The sequence below is a fragment of the Triticum dicoccoides genome, chromosome 1B (genome assembly GCF_002162155.2).
Source record: "Triticum dicoccoides isolate Atlit2015 ecotype Zavitan chromosome 1B, WEW_v2.0, whole genome shotgun sequence".
In the NCBI taxonomy this organism is placed as follows: domain Eukaryota; kingdom Viridiplantae; phylum Streptophyta; class Magnoliopsida; order Poales; family Poaceae; genus Triticum; species Triticum dicoccoides.
In genome coordinates, this window is record NC_041381.1 from 398,773,573 (window position 1) to 398,782,220 (window position 8,648).

The following is an 8,648-nucleotide window of genomic DNA, read 5'->3' on the forward strand; positions in this document are numbered from 1 at the left end:
TTTTCTTTGATTTTTGATTGGTTTGAGAAACCTTTGAATGAAATTGTATTCCTCCCCATAGATGATGTATCTATTTTTTTCGAAAAGGGGGACTCCCCGGACTCTTCATCAGAACGATGCATACGGCCACTTAAATAAATAAAATAGGTTCAACAATGTCATAGAGTCTTGAAACAAAATAAAGGCGAGCTCACATACAGCCTCGATGCCAAAACAAGAAAAGGCCATAAAGCCACAACCGGCTGGCAAAATAAAGATAGGAAAACTAATTGCCTATCCTATTACATGACCGCCATCCAAACCGGTTGAAGATATCCCGCGCTACCATCTCCCACCGGACAGATCCAGTAACCAAATGCTCCTTGGCCTCCGTCGGAGTGAGTAAGGACCACATACGGATCAGCGCCGTAGCACAGAATACAACCTGCAAAAAATGAATAGTAGTTATTCTGTTAAAAGCCAAATCATTTCTGCAGTTCCAAATTGCCCATAACAACGCACAAACTCCTACACGAATATGTCTAGCTGTATCAGACTCTATCCCATCCAGCCACGTTCCAAATAACGACCCGACAGAACTCGGAGGAGTAATGTAAAAGGCAATTTGCACGGTGCGCCACAGAATTCTTGCCAACGGACAGTCAAAGAAGAGATGCTTAATGGTCTCGTCCTGATCACAGAAACTACACCTAGTAGATCCTGTCCAATTGCGCTTAACCAAGTTGTCCTTTGTTAAAATAACCTGTTTATGGACAAACCACATAAACACTTTAATTTTCAAAGGAACTTTTACTTTCCAAACATGTTTGGAACTAGGAATGACAGTCGAGTTGATAACATCGATGTACATCGACTTAACAGTAAATTGTCCAGACCTAGTAAGTTTCCAACACAACTGATTGGGCTGATGAGATAGCTGGACTTCCATCAGTCTATGCACCAGATGAAGCCAAGCTTCCCATCTATCACCAACAAGCACCCTTCGAAACTGAATATTAAGGGGAATGGACTGGATAATCGTTGCAACTAGCGCATCACGTCGCTGGACAATACGATACAGGGTTGGGTACTGTAGTGCCAATGATGTATCGCCCAACCAAGTATCCTCCCAGAACCGTGTATCATTGCCATCACCGACAATAAACTTTGTTCTATTAAAGAAGGCTGCCTTAACTCTCATAAGCCCCTTCCAAAACGGCGAATCAGTTGGTCTCACTGTCACCTGTGCCAAAGTTTTTGAATGCAGATACTTATTGCGGAGAATCTGCGCCCAAGTTGCGCCAGTCTGAACTAAAAGCTTATACAGCCACTTACTAAGCAGGCATCTGTTCTTGACCTCAAGAATCTCGATACCCAAACCCCCTTGGTCCTTTGGTCGACAAATAACATCCCACTTGGCGAGTCTATACTTTCTCTTAAGTTCATCACTCTGCCAAAAAAATCTTGATCGATAGAAGTCCAGCCTTTTCCTAACCCCCACTGGAACCTCAAAGAAAGATAGTAGGAACATCGGCATACTCGTGAGCACCGAATTAATAAGAATTAACCGGCCTCCATATGACATAAGTTTGCCCTTCCAGCAACTAAGTTTCTTTTCAAACCGATCTTCGATGCATTTCCACTCTCTGTTCGTTAGCTTACGATGGTGAATGGGTATACCTAGGTAAGTAAAAGGTAAAGCCCCTAATTCACATCCAAACAATTGCCTATAAGCCTCTTGTTCCTCCTTGGCTCTACCAAAGCAGAACAACTCGCTTTTGTGAAAGTTAATCTTTAACCCGGTCAATTGTTCAAATAAGCATAACACCAGCTTCATATTTCTCGCTTTTGTCAGGTCATGCTCCATAAAGATGATTGTATCATCAGCGTACTGCAGAATGAACACACCCCCATCAACTAGGTTGGGCACCAAGCCACCCACCTGACCGGCCTCCTTTGCCCTACCTATGAGAATTGCCAACATGTCAACCACAATGTTGAACAAAATAGGGGACATTGGATCTCCTTGCCTCAGGCCTTTGTGTGTCTGGAAATAATGCCCTATATCATCATTTACTTTAATTCCAACACTCCCTTTTTGCGTAAAGGATTCTACCTGGCGTCGCCAAGCCTCATCAAAACCCTTCATACGCAAGGCCTGTTGAAGGAATGGCCATTTGACTTTGTCATACGCTTTTTCGAAATCCACTTTGAAAACAACCCCATCCAGCTTTTTCGTGTGGATTTCATGGAGTGTTTCATGAAGGACCACTACCCCCTCAAGGATATTCCTGTCCGGCATGAAAGCAGTTTGGGTAGGCTGCACAACAGCATGCGTGATCTATGTGAGCCTATTGGTCCCGACCTTGGTGAAAATTTTGAAACTAACATTAAGAAGACATATTGGCCTGAATTGCTCAATTCTCACAGCCTCTGTTTTCTTAGGAAGAAGGGTGATCGTTCCAAAATTGAGCTGAAAAAGATGAAGCTGTCCAGCAAACAGATCATTGAACAAAGGCAACAAATCCCTTTTAATGATATGCCAGCATTTCTTATAAAACTCCGCTGGAAATCCATCGGGGCCCGGTGCCTTGTTATTTTTCATTTGCGAAATGGCCTCCAACACTTCTTTCTCGGAGAAAGGGGCCGCAAGAATATCATTCTCCACCGCAGTGAGTTGAGGAACATCCTCAACCATGGACTCAACCAGCGACACACGGTTCTCTTCTGGAGGGCCAAACAGCTGCTTATAGTACTCGGTAATGTACAATTTTAAGTTTTCCTGTCCTACAATTGTACCCTCATCTATTATACCCATTGAATAAAGTATGTGGGTTTTTGTTTTTAAAAATTAATTAGTAATTAAATATTTCTTAAATTGACTGGGCAATTCCTCTAAAGGAGACTGGGCAATAACAACCTTATAATTGAAATAAGTACTTTATAGTAAGTCGTTAATTTGCTCTCGCTCGCATATTCCTTTGCCATCGTTTCTTGGTAAGCAGAAGAAAATGGATATCCAGGCCCCGGATAAACATGGATGGTCGATACGAGCCGGAAGCAGACATATAATAGCATGGTGCTGCAGTTTAGATCTCACTCACTTGTCAGCTGCAGAGATCAATGGAGCGTTGGTACGGCCCTGTCCGATCGGGGAATGAGTGAGAAGTGCATGCAGGACACGTACCTAGGCAATGTGCTACGTAGTCTCCGTCCGCAGCAGACAAGCAATGATAATGCACACAACTCCTACTTCAATTGTCGTGCCCATCTTCTTATCCGGGGCCTGGGCCATATGGATGTGATTCGCCAGTGAGTGCTGAGCTGTGTCTATTTTGTCGCGATTTCTCACTTGAGCTGAGCCTGCCAAGGCCTCCTCATGCTGCTAGGTGGACCGAATACCTCATAAAGTCAAAATATATACAGCGTAGCCACCGGCAGAAAGGAAAATGCATCGTAGCGCTGCTTGAGACAAGGGGTTTTTTTCTCGATAAAGGGCTTTTTTATTATTTTAAAATGTAGCATCAAAGTGATACAAAGTACTAAAAATATCATCCTGTCTATGCATAATTATGATGCACATAGCCAAACACCACTAGTCTGATAAACTGAAAGATAAAAGATCGACAATTCGACAACAATAGAGTTCATAGACCGGAACTATGTCTATATCGAAAGAGATGATAGACCGATCGAGAGATTATGCTGCCACCTATGTTGGGAAAAACCTCCGTAACCACCTGCTCCAACAACGCACACTTTGTCTTGCCCAGCGGTTGGTAAATGCTCGGAGACAAGAGGTTTGTGTTGATTAAACTTCGCATGCAACATAATCGGGGTCCATCAACATGTGTTATGTAACTTGTGCGGAATGTTTTCTTCATAGGAGGGAAAATGTTAGAATTAATGGGCTAGGCCCATAGCAATTTCTGAAATCTCAAAGCCCATGTGTAAAATGGCAAGTGGTGGTGCTAAGTTTAGTCCCATTTTGAAAGTTGAAGAAGAGTTGGACCTCTTTATATAGTGGGTTCTCTCCACCACTCTAAGTGGTGTGTGAGAAGAGAAAGGGAAAACCACACGCGCGCGCTCGCTCGCCTCGCCTCGCCTGGCCTGGCCTGGCCGGGGCGGGGCGGCGCGGGGCGGGGCGGCCGGCGCGTTTGATTTCTTGTCCGGTAAGTATACGAATTAGAAACCGAGTCGGTTTGAAATTGTGGTCGCGACACAATACCGCCTCTGGTCCTAATATATATACAGCTACCGGCTGCGGCCAGAGACACACCGAAAAACACCTAGGGTTTTGCCTCATCTCACAACTTGCGCCGCCATCGTAGTCTACTCCATCCCAAACGCCGGCGTGCATCGGCGCGTGGGAGAGCAGGTCTCCGGAACCGTTCGTCTTTGCGATCCTGCACCGGGAGAGGACGAATTAGGTTTTCGGGAAGCGTTGTGCGTGACTGCTCAAATTCGTCATCACGGGTCGTCTCCCGTCCAAGTCGGGCGGTGCTACTCATCGTCGTATTCATCGCCGTCAGCAGCAGATCGTCGCCAACATCGTCATGAACACTATCGCACCCATAATAGCTAACGATCAGTACGTCCAACATCCTTTGTTCATGTCTGTTTCTACAGCTATTGTTACGTGTTTGCTGCTGTTATGCATGTCTTGCTGTTCTTCTAGTTTGCTAGATTATTGCATGCTAGTATCTCTTCTAGTCATGAATTATTTACTGGAATTAATCATGAACTTGCCTAATATTCCAACAATCCAAAAACCTAATTATAGGCAATTTCCTGAGTTAACTATGGCTGGATTCGCTGATGCACTGAGGCCGGATAAGTTTACCGGTGTGCACTTTAAGAGGTGGCAGGTGAAGACCACGCTCTGGCTTACTGCTCTGAAAGTTTTCCACGCTAGTGTTGGTGCTCCAGAGGGAATGACCGACGAAGATCGGAGAAAATTCCAGGAAGCAAATACTATGTTTGTGGGATGCATTCTGAGTGTTCTTGCTGACCGTCTGTGTGATGTGTACATGCACATAAATGACGGAAAAATTCTATGGGATGCACTGAATGCAAAATTCGGTGCAACAGATGCAGGTAGTGAACTGTGCATCATGGAGAGTTTTCATGACTACAAGATGGTGAATAACCGTTCTGTGGTTGAACAAGCTCATGAGATACAGTGCATTGTGAAGGAACTTGAACTCCTTAAATGTGTTCTACCCGACAAATTCGTGGCTGGGTGCATGATTGCAAAGTTGCCTCCTTCATGGAGGAATTTCGCCACAACTCTGAAGCATAAGAGACAGGAGATATCAGTTGAAAATATGATTGCATCTCTTGATGTTGAAGAAAAAGCTCGGGCTAAAGATACCACTGAAAAAGGAGATGAGGTTCAGCCTACTGCTAACATGGTGCAGAGGTACCCACAGAACAAGAACAAAGGGAAGAACAAACCTGTTTCCAACAAGCCTACCAAGACTACTACCTTCAAGAAGAAGAAGTTCAACAAGGCTGAGCTAGAGTGCTACGCCTGTGGGAAGCCTGGACACTTTTCCAAGGAATGCCCTGAACGTGCAGACCGCAGAGGGAAAACAAGCTCCAAGACTGTCAACATGGTGACCGCTAGCAATACTGATGGGTATGGTAATTTACCTATTGTGCTTTCAGTATTTCAATCATCTTCGTGGTGGATTGATTCGGGTGCTAACGTTCATGTGTGTGCTGACATCTCCCTGTTTACTTCTTATCAGGTCGCAAGGGATTCTTCCGTCCTAATGGGGAATGGGTCACATGCTTCTGTTCGTGGCATTGGCACGGTGGATCTGAAGTTTACTTCGGGAAAGATCGTGCAACTAAGGAACGTGCAGCATGTCCCTACTATGAACAAGAATCTAGTTAGCGGCTCCCTTCTATGTCGAGATGGTTTTAAGGTAGTTTTAGAGTCCAATAAAGTAATCGTGTCAAGATTTGGACAATTTATAGGAAAAGGCTATGAGTGCGGAGGCTTGTTCCGCTTTTCTCTTTCAGATTTTTGCAATAAGTCAATAAACCAAATTTGTGCTAGTGTTAATGATGATGCAAGTATTTGGCACTCTCGTTTATGTCATATTAATTTTGGTTTAATATCTCGGCTATCCAGCATGAGTTTAATTCCGAACTTCACAATTGCCAAAGGTTCTAAGTGCCATAGTTGTGTGCAATCTAAGCAACCTCGAAAGCCTCATAAGGCTGCCGAGGAGAGAAACTTGGCACCTCTAGAACTCATACATTCTGATCTTTGTGAGATGAATGGTGTGTTGACAAAAGGTGGAAAGAGATATTTCATGACTTTGATTGATGATGCGACTAGATTTTGCTATGTTTATTTGTTGCAAACTAAAGATGAAGCATTAGACTACTTTAAAATCTATAAAGCTGAAGTTGAAAATCAACTAGAGAGAAAGATCAAGCGTCTTAGGTCCGATCGTGGTGGAGAGTATTTTCCAAAAGTTTTTGATGAATTTTGTGAGGAACATGGTACTATTCATGAGAGGACGCCTCCCTATTCACCTCAATCAAATGGAGTGGCCGAGAGGAAAAACCGCACATTGACTGACTTGGTGAATGCCATGTTAGACACTGCTGGTCTATCTAAGGCATGGTGGGGGAGGCTCTATTGACTTCATGTCATGTCCTGAATAGAGTTCCCAACAATAATAAAGAGAAAACCCCTTATGAGGAGTGGGTTGGGAGAAAACCATCACTTTCTTATTTGCGCACTTGGGGATGTTTGGCAAAGGTCAATATTCCTATCCCTAAGAAACGCAAACTTGGACCAAAGACAGTGGATTGTGTCTTTCTAGGGTATGCTCAACGGAGCATTACTTATAGGTTTTTAGTGGTAAAATCTGAAGTACCTGATATGCATGTTGATACTATAATGGAATCTCGTGATGCAACATTTTTTGAGAACATATTTCCTATGAAAGATATGCATAGCATTGCTAGATTTTCTTCTGAGATAATTCCTGAATCTAGTACAACTGATGAATATTTCAAACAATCACATGAGGAAGTCCTTGAGAAGGATAACAATGAAGTTCCTAGAAGGAACAAGAGACAAAGGATTGCAAAATCCTTTGGTGATGATTTCATTGTATACCTTGTGGACGACACACCCAAGACGATTGCAGAAGCATATGCATCTCCGGATGTAGATTATTGGAAAGAAGCTGTTCATAATGAGATGGACTCAATTCTTTCTAATGGAACTTGGGAACTAACTGATAGACCATATGGTTGTAAACCTGTGGGCTGTAAGTGGGTGTTCAAAAAGAAGCTAAAGCCTGATGGTACTATTGATAAGTACAAGGCGCGGCTAGTGGCCAAGGGCTACACTCAGAAAGAAGGCGAAGATTACTTTGACACCTATTCACCCGTTGCTAGAATGACCACCATTCGAGTGTTACTTTCCTTGGCTGCCTCTTATGGTCTTATCATTCATCAAATGGATGTAAAGACAACTTTTCTCAATGGAGAGTTGGAAGAGGAGATCTATATGGATCAGCCTGACGGGTTTGTGGTAAAGGGTGAAGAGAGAAAGGTGTGCAAGTTGTTAAAATCTTTGTATGGTCTGAAACAGGCACCTAAGCAATGGCATGAGAAGTGTGAAAGAACTTTGACTTTTGCATGATTTGTCATTAACGAGGCTGATAGGTGTGTTTACTATCGCCATGGTGGGGGCAATAGTGTCATATTATGTTTGTATGTGGACGACATACTGATCTTTGGTACAAACATTAATGCAATTAATGAGGTCAAGTCTTTTCTATCAAAAAGTTTTGACATGAAAGATCTGGGAGAAGCCGATGTAATTCTAAACATCAAACTTATTAAGGATGAGAGTGGGATTACATTAACGCAATCTCACTATGTTGAGAAGGTCTTGAACCGATTCAGTTTTATGGATAGCAAGCCTTCTCCAACACCTTATGATCCCAGCGTGACACTCAGAAAGAACAAGAAAGAAACGAGAGATCAATTAAGATACTCTCAAATTGTCGGTTCACTCATGTACTTAGCTAGCGCTACAAGACCAGATATCTCTTTTGCTGTGAGCAAACTGAGTAGGTTCATGTCCAACCCGGGTGATGATCATTGGCATGCACTAGAAAGGGTCTTGCGCTATCTGAGAGGTACTATGAGTTACGGAATTACTTATTCAGGGCATCCTGCTGTGCTAGAAGGATATAGTGATTCAAATTGGATCTCCGATGTTGATGTACTTTACGCAACAAGTGGGTATGTATTTACTGATGGTGGTGGCGCAGTGTCATGGAGGTCTTGTAAGCAAACCATATTGACGAGGTCAACTATGGAAGCAGAATTAACTGCTTTGGACACAGCTACTGTTGAGGCAGAATGGCTGCGTGAGCTCTTGATGGACTTGCCGGTTGTTGAAAAACCTGTACCGGCTATTCTTATGAATTGTGATAACCAAACGGTTATCGCTAAAGTGAACAATTCTAAAGATAATGCAAAGTCATCAAGACACGTGAAAAGACGTTTGAAGTCTGTCAGGAAGTTGAGAAACTCCGGAGTAATAACTGTTACGTATATACAAACAGACAAAAACCTGGCAGATCCCTTTACAAAGGGACTATCACGAAATGTGATAGATATTGCAT